The sequence below is a fragment of the Podarcis tiliguerta genome, assembly GCF_965153285.1.
Source record: "Podarcis tiliguerta genome assembly, chromosome: 11".
NCBI lineage: Eukaryota > Metazoa > Chordata > Lepidosauria > Squamata > Lacertidae > Podarcis > Podarcis tiliguerta.
The window spans coordinates 48,097,995-48,114,848 of NC_139544.1; the positions used below are offsets into that span (position 1 = coordinate 48,097,995).

At 44.6% G+C, this 16,854-nt stretch overlaps 1 long non-coding RNA gene across 1 annotated transcript; it reads right to left on the bottom strand.

Annotated features, from left to right (window-relative positions):
• Nucleotides 1-279: 279 nt before the first annotated feature.
• On the bottom strand, nt 280-15,557 carry LOC310659617. Its single transcript, XR_014502868.1, has 3 exons — nt 15,242-15,557; nt 4,026-4,125; nt 280-1,748 (listed from the first exon to the last, which is right to left on the bottom strand). It is a non-coding gene; the product is annotated as an uncharacterized lncRNA (long non-coding RNA).
• Nucleotides 15,558-16,854: the final 1,297 nt, after the last annotated feature.

Here is a 16,854-nt window from a genome sequence, read left to right on the forward strand (position 1 = left end):
TTAAACCAAGGTGAGCTTTCCCATAGCAGCGGGGGACTCAATTTACAAATGGAACACAAACAGGAAGCGAAACATGTTCTTATTCCAAGGCAAAGTTCAGAAACCAAAACACCTACTTCTGGGTTTGCAGTGCTCTTAATCCAACTAGGAACTAAGCTGTTCCTAAACCAAGGTACCACTGTATTACTGTCTCCAGCTGCAAAGGCAGAGACAGTCTTGTCCTCTATGAATTTCTCTAATCTTTTAAAGCCATCTGAGTTGGGGACCATCACCGTCTTGTGTTCCATAAGTGGATAAGTACTTTCTTTTATCTGTCTTGAATCATCCAGCATTTAGCTTCATCAGATGCCCATGAGTTTTAATGATACGAGAGGGAGAAAAGCTTTTCTCTAGCCATTTTCTGCACTTTTCTTTTAAATATAGTTTTTATTGTATGGTTTCGTTCTGCAAACCACTTTGATTTTTTAAAAATGACACGGTAGTATATAAATGTGGTTTTTATATACATAAAAAGAAATAAAATATTACCTTTAACAATACGTTCCACCAGTTTCCCCAAGACAGACATTAATCTACTAGCCTGTAATTTTCAGGATCCTTTTTAAAAAGATGGTGTCACATGAGCTGCTTCCCAGTCCTCAGGTATGGAGACTGATCTGAAGGACATTCCATATTTTTAGTAGCAGATCATCAGTTTCACAGTCGAGTTCTTTGAGAACCCAGGTGTCTTCCAGATCAGGCCTAGAACGTCATCTCTCATCACCACTAAGTCCCTCAGACTCTCTTCCTGTAAACGTTGCTGTGGGGTCTGCCCTATATCTTCTGTTGTAAAGTCAGAGGCCAAGAATTCATTCAACTGCTCTGCAATCTCATTCTCCCCCTTTAGCACACCTTTAACTCCCTTGGCACCCAAAGTTCCAAGTGTTGTTGTTGTTGAAGAAGAAGAGTTTGGATTTGATATCCTATTTTATCACTACCCTAAGGAGTCTCAAAGCTGCTAACAATCTCCTTTCCCTTCCTCCCCCACAACAAACACTCGTGTGAGGTGAGTGAGGCTGAGAGACTTCAGAGAAGTGTGACTGACCCAAGGTCACCCAGCAGCTGCATGTGGAGGAGCGGAGATGTGAACCCGGTTCACCAGATTACGAGTCCATTGCTCCTAACCACTACACCACACTGGCTCTCCAGTTCTTAGCAATGTGCATAGTTCCTCACTCTATATAATAATATAGAGTGATATGTATATGAATGCAGGTCTGTGTATATGTGCATCCTAACTGACTCCGCTCAAAGTTACATTTCAGATACATAGATGGAGGAGGGAGCAGTTAAATAGGTTCACCCGGGCTCAGCCAGGAACCCGTAAAAACACAAAGAATATTTTTCAACATACGTTGAATGCTATTTCTACACCCAGATTTCTCAATTGTTTCTGATAGAAACACTTTTCTACAAGACGGGGTGGGGATGCTTTTAAATGAACTGGGAAGCTCATTGCTAGAGAAACCAAAGAGTGAGACATGTACGAAGGAAGATCAAAAAAAGAGAAAAGCTTCAAAATGAACTGGAAAGTCCCTTCTCCATTGCCGGGAGAAGGGACTTTCAGGGCCATTTTGAAGCTGCTGTTTGGCTCTTCCCTTGGGCTTGTGTGATGGTAAAGAAGCTGAATTAACTCTCTGCTTCTGTCTTCATTGCAGAAGATGTAGTCCGGGTTCCTGTGCCTGAGCTGACTTTCTCCAGAAGGGAATCTGAGGAAGAGAGGCAAATAGTGATGACAAGAGCCATTCTAAACCTTATTTTTAATAAGCACAATTCAAAGTGTTGGTGCTGATCTTTAAAGCCCTAAACAGCCTCAGTCCTGTATACCTAAAGGAGCGTCTCCACCCCCATTGTTCTGCCTGAGGTCCAGCTCCGAAGGCCTTCTGGTGGTTCCCTCACTGCGAGAGGCCAAGTTACAGGGAACCAGACAGAGGGCCTTCTCGGTAGTGGCACCAGCCCTGTGGAACACTCTCCCACCAGATGTCTAAGACAAAAACAACTACCAGACTTTTAGAAGACATCTGAAGGCAGCCCCATTTAGGGAAGCTTTTAATGTTTAATAGGTTATTGTATTTTAATATTCTGTTAGAAGCCACCCAGAATGGCTGGGGAAACCCAGCCAGATGGGTGGGGTATAAACAATAAATTATTATTATTATTATTATTATTATTATTATTATTGACAAAATGAACACAAACAAATGACTGTCCTGATGGGATCCACCCATTAAAGAACTCAAATGTGAAATTGCTGATTTGCTAACAAAGATATGTAACTTGCTCCATACTGGAGGACCAATGCATTGCCAAGAGCCATCTGGTTGATCCCTGTGAGAACTGGATGTTGGACCAGATGATTCAGCAGATTCTTCTTACGTTCTTATGACTGAAAAGTGGCCAGTGGAGCAACATTTTTAAAAACGGGAGTCAAGAAATTATGAGCCAGTTAGTTTAACAAATGTTCCAGGAAAGATAGGGTAAAGCTTTGTTAAATACAGTGGTACCTCGGGTTACATACGCTTCAGGTTACAGACTCCGCTAACCCAGAAATAGTGCTTCAGGTTAAGAACTTTGCTTCAGGATGAGAACAGAAATTGTGCTCCAGCGGCGTGGCAGCAGCAGGAGGCCCCATTAGCTAAAGTGGTGCTCCAGGTTATGAACAGTTTCAAGTTAAGAATGGACCTCCGGAATGAATTAAGTACTTAACCTGAGGTACCTGTATAGGATCACCAAGCATCTAGAAGAACAAGCCTCGCTGAAGAAGAACCAGCATGGCTTCTGCAAGGATAAGCCCTGTCTAAACATTTTAGAGTTCTTTGGAACTGTCAGTAAGCATAAGGATGTGGGTAAATGCTGTGTATGTAGACTTCCCCAAAAAAGTTAAAAACCACACAGCATCTAGCACAGCTACAACAGACAGGAAATACAGTGGTACCTTGGGTTACAAATGCTTCAAGTTACATTTTTTGGGTTACAAACGATTGTAACCCGGAAGTAAGTTTTCCGAGCTCTCGGAGGCCTCGCCGCTACCTGGAGCCAAGTCCAGACATCCGCGGGGCCTATGGAGGCTCCACAATCGGCCTCCAGCCGTGGGAGCTCTCTGAGGCCCCTCCAAATGCCGGGAGCCAAGCCGATTGTGATTGTGGAAGAGGACCCTGAGTCCCCATCCAAACATCAACGCAGGTAAGAAGAAAATCACATTTTCATTTTGTACTGTTTTATTGATTTCATTTTATGGATCAATGGCCCCGTTAGATAGTAAAATTCATGTAAAAATGCTGTTTTAGGGGTCACTTTTCATCGTCTGGTTCCTGTTTTGGTGTGTTTCATTTGTTAATTGAGCTGCTAATCAGAGGCTTCCTGTTGAGTCGGCCAGCTCTTGAGTCCCGGGAACCCACGCAACACAGAAGTTAGATTTGGAGGTTTTGTTTTTGCTATTTTTTTGCGTTTTGGTTTGTGTGGCTTTTTCGGTTTTTTGACTGTGGCTTGTTCTTCATTTTATGGGACTGACTTGTGACTTTGCTTTTGTGACTGTGGCTTGTGACTTCATTTTTGTGGCTTCTTTTTGTGACTGTGTGGAACCCAGTTCAGACGGCAGAAACTGACTATCCAAACTGACTATCTAAACTGGCTATCATAAGTGCACATAAGAAAAAAAAATGTTAATTTTTTTCATCTAAAAAAAAAGAAAGAAAAAAATTAACAATATTTTTTTTCTTATGTGCACTTATGATAGTCAGTTTAGATAGTCAATTTGGATAACTAAACTGACTATTATAAGTGCACATAAGAAAAAAATAAATGTTTATTTTTTATTTTTTATTTTCTTCATCTAAAATACTGTCTTATTTTTTTTATAGTACAGTACATTGATTATTGCCTTCATTTGGAAATGAAATTAATAAGAAAGAATGGAAGTTATTTTTATACGCAGTAACGGCAGCAAGAATACTAATGGCCCAAAAGTGGGAAACAAGAAGAATTACCTACGAATGAAGAATGGAGAATGAAATTAATGGAATACGCAGAACTTGATAAATTAACAGGAAGGATCCGGAATCGATGAGAGCAGAGATTCACTGAAGACTGAAACATATATCAAAAAAAAAAAAAGATTATTGCCTTCATTTTATGGATCACTGGTCTCGTTAGACAGTAAAATTCGTGTTAAATTGCTGTTTTAGGGGGTATTTTTCATCATCTGGAACGGATCAATCCACTTTCCATTACTTTCAATGGGAAAGTCCGCTTCAGGTTAAGAACGCTTCATGTTAAGAATGGACTTCCGGAACCATTTAAGTACTTAACCTGAGGTACCACTGTATAGATATAATTAAGTGGTCTGCCAAGACCTCAACAATTTTCAGGTGGTCCATGCGGAGCCACTGCCTGCCTCCACTTTTGTAATGGCTTTAAAAGAGATTCAGACCATTTTAGATATGATAAGGTATCATTGGTTACTAGCAATGATGGCTATATTATACCTCTGTTATCAAATGCCTTGGTATGACTCAGCATATTAGTTGGTGGGAATCACGAGCAGAGAGAGGCTTGTTGCACAGAGGTCCTTCCCACAGATATCTGGTTGGCCACTGTGAGAACAGGATTCTGACCTAGACATTGGCCTGATCCAGCTGGGCTGTATTTAGGTTCCTATGTTCATTTCAGTGGTTCTAAAAGTGTATAAAACTGGAGCAGCTGGAAGGCGGCAAAAGAGGGAGATCCCTGGCTGCATCCTGCCTTTATGGGACAGGCCACACACCCTGGAACAACCCGATTGGCTGGCCAAGGGGTGATGCAGCTGGCAATCTCCCAATCACGCAGGGCTGGCCTCCCACCCCCTGCACACATGGAGGGGCCATGAAACCCACAACCCCACCTCCTCCTTAAGGCAGAAGTGGCCTTCTCAAATACTATAATTTCCTGTGCATGAAAATCCACCTCTTACTATCAAAGCTGTGAGGTATGCATGACCCCGGGTTGCCCTATGTCCAGAATTTCCTGGACGTATCTGGAATACTGCATGGCAACCATGCAGTATTGCATGTCGGCAGTGTTGTTTTGCCTGTTGTCTTTGTCCATGGACAAACCTAGACAGCATCCTAAAAAGCAGAGACATCACCTTGCCAACAAAGGTCCGTATAATTAAAGCTATGGTTTTCCCAGTAGTGATGTATGGAAGTGAGAGCTGGACCATAAAGAAAGCTGATCGCTGAAGAATTGATGCTTTTGAATTATGGTGCTGGAGGATCAAACCTATCCATTCTTAAGGAAATCAGCCCTGAGTGCTCACTGGAAGGACAGATCCTGAAGCTGAGACTCCAGTACTTTGGCCACCTCATGAGAAGAGAAGACTGCCTGGAAAAGACCCTGATGTTGGGAAAGATGGAGGGCACAAGGAGAAGGGGACGACAGAGGACGAGATGGTTGGACAGTGTTCTCAAAGCTACCAGCATGAGTTTGACCAAACTGCGGGAGGCAGTGAAAGACAGGAGGGCCTGGCATGCTCTGGTCCATGGGGTCACGAAGAGTCGGACACGACTAAACGACTAAACAACAACAACAGTGTTGTTTTGCACCTAAACAACAACAACAGTGTTGTTTTGGGTGACTTCCCTTAAAAATAGCTCAAAAACCTCCATTTTTCTTTGCAAACTTGCCAAAAAAAGCTCAGCTACAGTTTGGATTTTCACTGTTTGAAATATGAGCAACCCTACCATCACTGCCTGCTTTTTGATGAGCTGTGAAGTAATTGTAGCTCCTCAGGCTTTTCTGAAGCACTGCTTTTCTTGAGGATTTGGTCACTACCACTGCTTTCCCCCACTTTTATTTGTTTCCAAAAAAACCTGAATAAGCACAAAGCCAAAAAGTAAGAGTAGAAAGGTTTTATCTCGTTATATAGTAAAGTAACGGATCGTGGCGAGGTTGTCTATTATCTTAATCTGTGTCTTTATCTTAGAGGCTTGCGTCATAAGTACTGATTGTTTTGATTCAGCACCTGAAGGCAATTAGGGAACAATGACTGAGCAATCAAAGAGAGGGGGCGGGTCTTCCATCCACTTCTCTTCATCATCCAATCAGAAGTTACTAGGACAGGCATTCATTTTTCTCCCAGGCTCTAAGGATATGTCTCACTGACATGTCAAGTCAGGAGCGATGTTGTTTTGCATGTTCAATAAACATTGAATATTCTTTTAAAATAATTTTAATGGCTTCTTCTCTTCCTCCTCCTCCTCCTCTTTTTGCTATATTATTCTTGTTGATGGTTGCTCACCTGTTTGTGAGCTGGTCTTTATTTATCTATTTGTGTGGGAAGGCAGGTATGGTGCCGGTAAATAAATAGATAAATACTATGCTGAATTAATTGAAATTTCTGCAGAAATTGTGTAAAGGGAGTCTGAATCACACAGCAAGGAAAATCAAAACCCCTTGATCTGTATAAGTGATGATAATTGCATAAGGGTTTTTAAAATTTCCAAATAATTTACTCTGCATTTTACATAATGGATGCTGTTTTTGCTATTCAAGAAAACAGGTGTCCATGCAGAGTATAGAGGACACATCTGGCCACTAGAAATCCTGCTCACCTCCTCCTCTGGCTTCTATGATTTCACAAGGCATGTGCACTTTTAGACGTCATACCCATAAGAGCTAGAAACTTGTTGTTGTTTAGTCGTTCAGTCGTGTCCGACTCTTCGTGACCCCATGGACCAGAGCACGCCAGGCACTCCTGTCTTCCACTGCCTCCCGCAGTTTGGTCAGGTTCATGTTTGTAGCTTCGAGAACACTGTCTAACCATCTCGTCCTCTGTCGTCCCCTTCTCCTTGTGCCCTCCATCTTTCCCAACATCAGGGTCTTTTCCAGTGAGTCTTCTCTTCTCATGAGATGGCCAAAGTATTGGAGCCTCAGCTTCACGATCTGTCCTTCCAGTGAGCACTCAGGGCTGATTTCCTTAAGAATGGATGCGTTTGATCTTCTTGCAGTCCATGAGACTCTCAAGAGTCTCCTCCAGCACCATAATTCAAAAGCGTCAATTCTTCGGCGATCAGCCTTCTTTATGGTCCAGCTCTCACTTCCAAACATCACTACTGGGAAAACCATAGCTTTTACTATACGGACCTTTGTTGGCAAGGTGATGTCTCTACTAGAAACTTAGGTTGTTTTAAAAGGAGGTGGTGGATTGCTGAAATCCTGAGACTCCATAGACACAGTTATCTAGCAGTAGGTCTCATGAGGCCAGCGGCAAAGGCAAATTTAGGGGAGTACAACCAGTTTGGTCGCACCTGATGCCTAGCTTCTGGGACACCGCGATAGGCTATGAAGTCAAACAGAAGGCAAAAGGTGCAGGGGCACCAGATTTTGATGTTGCGCAGGGTGCCACTGAAATTTGAGACCTCTAGGAATGCCCCTGACAGTGGGCCCTACTTTTGAGTAGACGTACATAGGCTTGAATACATTAAACCTGCATCCAGTGTCACGCATCCCATGCATTTCTTCTGCTCTCTCAAAATTGTGACATATGTAGAACACTCCCCATAGGCTGTCTTCTGAAGATGCTTACAAGTGTTTGTTTCCCTGACCCCCCGCCCCTGCCCCCAACTGCGCCCTGCAGCAGGGGCATAGCATGGAGGGGGCCTGCTGGGGCAATGACCCCTGGCATATTTTGCTGGGGGGGGGGCACTGCTCGTGCTGCCGTGCCAGCCCTGCACTGCTTTGTGAGGCTGAGAGCTGATCTGAATGATTCACAGGGCAAATCGTAGAGATCAGACCCTAGCATTGCAAGTGGCTCAGGGCTGGCAGGGTGGTGTGAGATACAACAGCCATGTGCCAAGGCTGGGATCAGAACCGTCTTTCCTATTGGGCTTACTGGCACACTGCGCCAGGGCGCTGGCCTCTCAGGGGTGCCACAGTGACTGGGGGAACTGTGCAGCTTCGCCAGCAGCCTCCCCTTTCTTTTCTTTTTTCCTTTCTTCTTAAATTTTTATTGATACAGCAAGAAAAAAGGATCCATCCACTTCTCTTCATCATCCAATCAGAAGTTACTAGGACAGGCATTCATTTTTCTCCCAGGCTCTAAGGATATGTCTCACTGACATGTCAAGTCAGGAGCGATGTTGTTTTGCATGTTCAATAAACATTGAATATTCTTTTAAAATAATTTTAATGGCTTCTTCTCTTCCTCCTCCTCCTCCTCTTTTTGCTATATTATTCTTGTTGATGGTTGCTCACCTGTTTGTGAGCTGGTCTTTATTTATCTATTTGTGTGGGAAGGCAGGTATGGTGCCGGTAAATAAATAGATAAATACTATGCTGAATTAATTGAAATTTCTGCAGAAATTGTGTAAAGGGAGTCTGAATCACACAGCAAGGAAAATCAAAACCCCTTGATCTGTATAAGTGATGATAATTGCATAAGGGTTTTTAAAATTTCCAAATAATTTACTCTGCATTTTACATAATGGATGCTGTTTTTGCTATTCAAGAAAACAGGTGTCCATGCAGAGTATAGAGGACACATCTGGCCACTAGAAATCCTGCTCACCTCCTCCTCTGGCTTCTATGATTTCACAAGGCATGTGCACTTTTAGACGTCATACCCATAAGAGCTAGAAACTTGTTGTTGTTTAGTCGTTCAGTCGTGTCCGACTCTTCGTGACCCCATGGACCAGAGCACGCCAGGCACTCCTGTCTTCCACTGCCTCCCGCAGTTTGGTCAGGTTCATGTTTGTAGCTTCGAGAACACTGTCTAACCATCTCGTCCTCTGTCGTCCCCTTCTCCTTGTGCCCTCCATCTTTCCCAACATCAGGGTCTTTTCCAGTGAGTCTTCTCTTCTCATGAGATGGCCAAAGTATTGGAGCCTCAGCTTCACGATCTGTCCTTCCAGTGAGCACTCAGGGCTGATTTCCTTAAGAATGGATGCGTTTGATCTTCTTGCAGTCCATGAGACTCTCAAGAGTCTCCTCCAGCACCATAATTCAAAAGCGTCAATTCTTCGGCGATCAGCCTTCTTTATGGTCCAGCTCTCACTTCCAAACATCACTACTGGGAAAACCATAGCTTTTACTATACGGACCTTTGTTGGCAAGGTGATGTCTCTACTAGAAACTTAGGTTGTTTTAAAAGGAGGTGGTGGATTGCTGAAATCCTGAGACTCCATAGACACAGTTATCTAGCAGTAGGTCTCATGAGGCCAGCGGCAAAGGCAAATTTAGGGGAGTACAACCAGTTTGGTCGCACCTGATGCCTAGCTTCTGGGACACCGCGATAGGCTATGAAGTCAAACAGAAGGCAAAAGGTGCAGGGGCACCAGATTTTGATGTTGCGCAGGGTGCCACTGAAATTTGAGACCTCTAGGAATGCCCCTGACAGTGGGCCCTACTTTTGAGTAGACGTACATAGGCTTGAATACATTAAACCTGCATCCAGTGTCACGCATCCCATGCATTTCTTCTGCTCTCTCAAAATTGTGACATATGTAGAACACTCCCCATAGGCTGTCTTCTGAAGATGCTTACAAGTGTTTGTTTCCCTGACCCCCCGCCCCTGCCCCCAACTGCGCCCTGCAGCAGGGGCATAGCATGGAGGGGGCCTGCTGGGGCAATGACCCCTGGCATATTTTGCTGGGGGGGGGCACTGCTCGTGCTGCCGTGCCAGCCCTGCACTGCTTTGTGAGGCCGAGAGCTGATCTGAATGATTCACAGGGCAAATCGTAGAGATCAGACCCTAGCATTGCAAGTGGCTCAGGGCTGGCAGGGTGGTGTGAGAAGGATACAACAGCCATGTGCCAAGGCTGGGATCAGAACCGTCTTTCCTATTGGGCTTACTGGCACACTGCGCCAGGGCGCTGGCCTCTCAGGGGTGCCACAGTGACTGGGGGAACTGTGCAGCTTCGCCAGCAGCCTCCCCTTTCTTTTCTTTTTTCCTTTCTTCTTAAATTTTTATTGATACAGCAAGAAAAAAGAAAAAAAACACAAATACCAAATTACACACAGGAATAACCATAGACACATAATTTTCTTAACAAACAATAAAACATATATTAGTCTTAACACTAAAGACCCAACCTCCCGTCTATTCCATATTTTGATTTCATATTACTTATTGCCAATACACACTTTTATCATAATTAAACTTTTTCTTAATACATCTAATTTCTTATCTCTACCTTACAACTATTACTGAAGTTCCTCGAATGCTGCAACAGAATTTAAACTACCTTATTTATTTTTCAAATATTCTTTGAAAACCTCCCATTTTGAAACATTTTCCTGTTTTGATTTATTCTTTATTTTTTGTGAGAGACTGTCTAATTCAGCATTTTCTGTCAGCTTTTGTCAGCAATCTTGTACAGAGAGAATTTCAGTACTCTTCCATTTTGCCGCGATCAGAACTCTTGCCGCTGCTGCCGCATATAAAAAGATACCCTTCCTCTTTTGCGGAATATCCAAATCTGTTATTCCCAGGAATTAGGCCGGCGGGCTCCCCTTTCCCTGCATGCCCGCCACCTGTGCCCCGTCAACCATATGGCTGGCGGGCATGCAGCTTGCCTCCCAAGCCTCCGCAGAGAAGAGCGACCCCCGCTGAGGCTTAGGATGGAAGCTGCGCCCCCCAACTATATGGCTGGTGGGCATGCAGCTTGCCCCCCAAGCCTCTGCAGGAGGACAGCGACCCCCGCAGAGGCTTGGGAAAAGGTCGACAACTCTGGGAAAGGGGGGGGGGGCGCCTGAGGGATCTTTGCACCATGGGCTGGATATGCTTAAGATGGCCCTGGCTGGGATCGAAGGGCGCATGGGTGCTACGTCCTTCTAACGCTGCCCTGCCAGCCTTGCAAAGTGGCTCAGGGATGGCAGTGTCGACAGCAGAGACTGGACTGGTGCACCGGGCTCTGTTCACCCTCTGAACTTCACCCTCTGGCGCAAACCCTCACGCACACCGGGTACCAGCAAACCACTCTATTCTGCAGCACCCACCATTTCATGTGGAGAGGGGAGGGGTGAGGGGCTGCCTTGATTCAGAGCTCCCCCCTCCCGCCCCCACATAACCAGCACCGCTCAAGTCTGATAACAGACTTGGAATGAAATCATTTCTATGCGCAGCTTTCCATTAGCAGCCAGCGGAACCTATTAGGCAACCTTCGCTCTGCTTATGTGCAGCAGGATAGCCATATAAGGGGGAGAAAAGGATAATCTTTTTGGCTCGGTGCCAGGGGATTTCACATCTCCCACCCAGCCAATGCCTGGACAAAGGATGACGTCTGACCATTTTCAAGACTGTAAAATGCTATGCAAGCAATCGTTGAGAAAGATCCCTATAGATGATCGTAATAAAACTGTTCTGCTTGTAAAATGTTGCAGGCATTCTTATCCCCTCCCAAGGCACAACCAAGAAAACTAGTTTATCTGGTTCAACTTTTTTCATCACAGAGACAGAGACAGACACACACACACACCTCTGAAATTTGCAAGTCATATTGCGAACCAAAGCAAACCACAACCAGCAGCTATTTTTCTTGGTTATTTGAGAAGTGGAACCTCTATTTCCCCCATCCCTTGAAGTGACCTGCCACGAGTTCTGTTGCCACAAATGTCGATTTTGCCACATACATTTCGCTTCTTGATGGCTGATCAGTCTCCTTCAGAGGGCTGGATCTGGGCCAGGGGGGGCCCAGCTGCTGACTTTGTGAATCAAAGGGCTCTGAGAGGCAGGGCAACAGAAATTTGGCTTGCCTCATTTTTAATGCATAATTTCCACATCCCAAAACGGTACACAAACCGACACACAGCTGCCCTTTGAAATTTGCACTTCTCTGAATTTTGCAATGCAGTTCTTGAACAACAATGACAAAAGTGTACAAGAAAGCATATTTTTAGCAAACAAAGCATACAGAACCACTTTATAGCAAGGAAAACTTCTTGCAAAAATGTGTATATTCAAGAAAACTATAGGGGAAGAACAGATATATCAAGAGAAATGTACACTACGATGCTGATAATTCTTCATGAGAACTTTAAAAAATGTGTAATCTGATCAGACATTTGGTGAACTGGTGTGAAGACTGGAAAAAGTGGGACAGAAATTGACAGATTTCTCTGTCCCTAGTCAATGGTACTCCTGACCTGCCCCATGACACAATAAACTAAGGATAATAATAATAATAATAATAATAATAATTTATTTGTATCCCGCCCTCCCCAGCAGAGGCTGGGCTCAGAGCAGCTAACATCATAAAAACAACACAATATGCATAAAAACAGGCATCAATTAATTAAATATATCTTAAAATTAATTCAGACAAGTTAAAATCTGGGCAGGTGGCAATTATCAGGTTGGAATTGAGAGTGGTTAATACATGCCAGGACCAACTGTTTCCACTGATCATACAAGGACCTGTGAGAGGTTTGGGGGCCTGCTTCGGGCTTGTTTTATACAAAGGAAAGTAAGTCAAACTGCATCCTGCCCAAAGGCCTGGCGGAACAGCTCCGTCTTGCAGGCCCTGCAGAAAGATGTCAAATCGCGCAGGACCCTGGTCTCTTGTGGAAGAGCGTTCCACCAGGCTGGGGCCACAGCCGAAAAAGCCCTGGCTTTAGTCAAGGCCAGTCTAACTTCCCTGGGGCCCAGGATCTTCAAGATGTTGTTGTTAGCAGACCGTAAGGTCCTCCGTGGGGCATACCAGAAGAGGCGGTCCCATAGGTATGAGGGTCCTAGGCCGTATAGTGCTTTAAAGGTTAAAACCAGCACCTTAAACCTGATCCTGTACTCCACCGGGAGCCAATGCAGCTGATACAGCACTGGGTGAATGTGACCTCGCATCAAGGACCCCGTAAGGAGTCTCGCCACAGCATTCTGCACCCACTGGAGTTTCTGGGTCAATTTCAAGGGCAGCCCCACACAGAGTGACCCAATATCCCTTGGATTCAGCTCTCTTTGTCTTCCAGCAGGAATTCAGAAAACTGGAAGGCTGATAACAGTTTATGCGTACATGCCCTCACACTGTTAACGAAAAATAAACCTGTTCCTTTCTTTAGGAAAACATTTGTGATTTGTCAAAAAGCATTCCTGCCGGAACATAATTGTGATTGTGGGAGGAGGGGAAAAAGAGTCAAAATCTTGTGCATCTCTATTTAGAACGGGGCACTGTGGAAAGACTCTTTTGTCTCATTTTAAACAGCTGTCAAAAACAGCTATTTCTATTACTGCTCCAGCTTGTCCGTCTTTTGTTTGCATGTTAATTCAACAATGTTTCCCTTAATTGCCGACACTTGGTGTTTTAAATACTTTCACAAAAATAACAATATTCCTGGTATTGCAGAGATATGCACAGAGCCCTATTTATACATTGCAGTGTGCACACATACTGTTATTGGTTCAGAGAGACTTGAAGTAAGCAGAACTAAAAACAACCACTATCCAGCTATCTATGGATCTGTTGGACACAATTTTTGAACAAGGTGATTGTGTGCTGGTGACTCAGTTAGCAGGTTCTTCTGGGTGATTCATATCTGGATTTACCTAAGTCTACCTTCTGACCCCAGGGACACGGGTGGCGTTGTGGGTTAAACCACAGGGCATAGGACTTGCTGATCAGAAGGTTGGTGGTTCGAATCCCCGTGACGGGGTGAGCTCCCGTTGCTCGGTCCCTGCTCCTGCCAACCTAGCAGTTCGAAAGCATGTCAAAGTGCAAGTAGATAAATAGGTACCGCTCCAGCGGGAAGGTAAACGGCGCTTCCGTGCACTGCCCTGGTTCGCCAGAATGACCCGGAAGCTGTACGCCGGCTCCCTTGGCCAAAAAAGCGAGATGAGCGCCGCAACCCCAGAGTCAGTCATGACTGGACCTAATGGTCAGGGGTCCCTTTACCTTTACCTTACCTTCTGACCCAGTTTTGGAACTGAGGGTTTATCTGCACTTGCTCTTTCCAGGCACAGTCCATGCTTTGAAGCTCAGTTTTCAAGTCCCCCAACTATTATTATTATTATTATTATTATTATTATTATTATTATTATTTTGCTCTTGAGCTTTGCTCATGAAAACCCACTCTTTAAAGTTCAATCAGGGCCAATGGCATTCTGCAGAAAACCCAAGCTGACATGTGCTCCAGGGCAAAATGAAACACACTCGGACACGGTGCATACTTGTGTCTGGAAAGAGCGGGACAAAAGAAAAGTTTGGATCAGCCCTGAGACAGCCTTGGTTGCACTTGTGGGTGACCTACACCCAGTGCTGGATTTACGTATAAACTAAACAAGCTATAGCTTAGGGCCCCACTCTCTTGGCCCCCCCAAAAAAAATTAAAGAAAAAACAACTGGAAGTACATTCCCAAAATATAAGATAAAAAACAAATAAAATAAAACCTACACTCAGTAACAGTGCTTTGTGTTGTGTAGGCTCCTATTTCTTATGTGCAAATGGCTTTAGATACCTATTAGGTCCATAAGTTACCATGTAGCATATATTCAACCCAAAAAAACAGCGACAATTTGTTGTTGACAAAGGACAGCTGGACATATAAAGGGCCCCATTACCTTCAGTAGCTTAGGGCCTCATCAAACCTAAATACGGCCCTGCCTACACCAGGGACTGCACAAAGGGAGTGCACTTTTCCTGGTTCTTCTGACCACTCAACAACTTTTCAAATTGTTGATTATGATAGCCTTCTGGACTGCTGCTCTCAGTCCCAACTGAGTAGGGTTGCCATACATCTTGGAAATTCCGGACATGTCCTATTTTTGTCTGGATTTTTACCTCTTGAAATATGGTAACCCTACGACTGGGGGACACTGCCTTATGATGGTGCAGTCTTTAATAAATATATAAAATAGATAAATAGCAGGCATGGGGGGGGGGAGGCTAATCTGGGTTGGAACTACAGTAGGGGTCGAAAGGTTAAATTCCCCTTACCCCACCAGACCCGGCTCCCAATCCAGATTACCTCCCTCCGCCCCCCATGATGGCAATTTGGGAAAGAAAAATATGGCACTCAAGAACTAAGAATGTGATTATTGCAGCATATAGTTTGGCCCTGAGATCCGAGGAAGGAGAGCAGAGTACAAGAGTAAATCATTGACCTATTTCTGTCTAGGGTGCCATTCCCCAGCCTGGTAGGTCGGTGTGGCGTTTGCCGTTCATTTCGAAAATGTTTGAACAGGGGGAAAAGATAGGGTTAAAAATATAGACCAATAGGAAAGCCGGAGGCAGAGCCTACCTGTGTATAAAAGGGCTTAGCCCAAGGTTTGAGTTGTTGTTGGGAGCTCTTGGTGGGTAGTTGGTTGGTTTTAGTGGGTTGGCTGGTTGGGAAAGGCAGTTGGAAAAGCAGTTGGTAGGCAGTTGGAAATAGACAGTTAGGGCACGGGGTTCTTGAGTGAGGGGAGGTAGAAGAGATAGAGGGAGGAAAGTAAGACTAAGAAAGTAAAGAGCAACAACGTTTGGAATGCCGTAAAAGTTTGGTTGTGTCTGAAATAAAATACTGTATTTTTCGCTCCATAAGACGCACCAGACCACAAGACGCACCTAGTTTTTGGAGGAGGGAAACAAGAAAAAAAATATTCTGAATCTCAGAATATTAGAACAGCAAGAGGGATCGCTGTGCAGTGAAAGCAGCAATCCCTCTTGCTGTTCTGGCTTCTGGGATAGCTGCACAGCCTGCATTCGCTCCATAAGACGCAGACACATTTCCCCTTACTTTTTAGGAGGGGAAAAGTGAGTCTTACAGAGCAAAAAATACGGTACACTCTTCTTTATTAATTGAGAACCTGACTGAGGCTGAAGTGATTTTACCGGGGAGGACCTGGTTGGTGGCAGCGGATTAGTGGTGTACGGGTCAATAGCCCGTGAGACGACCGGGGGCTCCGTACGAACGCCACAGTCTGCTAGATGTTTTGGACCACAACTCCCATCAGCTGCTCTCCCCGACATCAGGAGTGCAGCGCCACACCAAGTTGTGGGAGTCTGATTTTGAAGTCTAGACATGGTGTGATGAGAGACTTGCCCAATGGAAGGAAGTTTGTTGTTGGGGGCAAACAGAGAAAATGACATGGAGAAACTGATGAACCAAGGTGGAGTCAGATGTGCAAAGCAACTCGACACAAAACAGGTTTACAGATGCAAGCAGAAACAGAGAGCACTCGCCGAGGGTTGCCTCATGAGAGAAAAATGCAATAACATTTACACCTGCCTGTGTCGGGCAAAGGGAGAAAAGGGTTAATTCCCTCATCGTGAGGTCACCGCCAGCTCTGTATCTTCAGCGGCAGGGAGGAAGGGAGTCAAGAAAACACAGAAACACAGAATGACTCATTCTAGTCTAAAAATAGACATTATGATGAGAGCAAAGGTGCTGAAATGTGAATAGGAGACAGCGCTTTTTGAATTAGTTTGCACTTTCTCAGCTTTGCCTCAAAGAAGGCTTCCTTTCTCTGGAGCTTAAAGCTGTTTTAAAGAATAATAATAATTAAAAAATCAGGGTACAGTGGTACCTCGGGTTAAGAACTTAATTCGTTCCGGAGGTCTGTTCTTAACCTGAAACTGTTCTTAACCTGAGACACCACTTTAGCTAATGGGGCCTCCCACTGCTGCAGCGCCGCTGGAACACGATTTCTGTTCTCATCCTGAAGCAAAGTTCTTAACCCGAGGTACTATTTCTGGGTTAGCGAAGTCTGTAACCTGAAGTGTCTGTAACCTGAAGCATCTGTAACCCGAGGTACCACTGTACATGGGAACTCAAGAAGCAGAACATATCAGTTCTTTGTCCTTCTAGCCCACTCTGGCTGGCAGCAGCTCTCTCGCCTCTCAGGCAGAGTTGTTTCCCATCATCACCTGCAC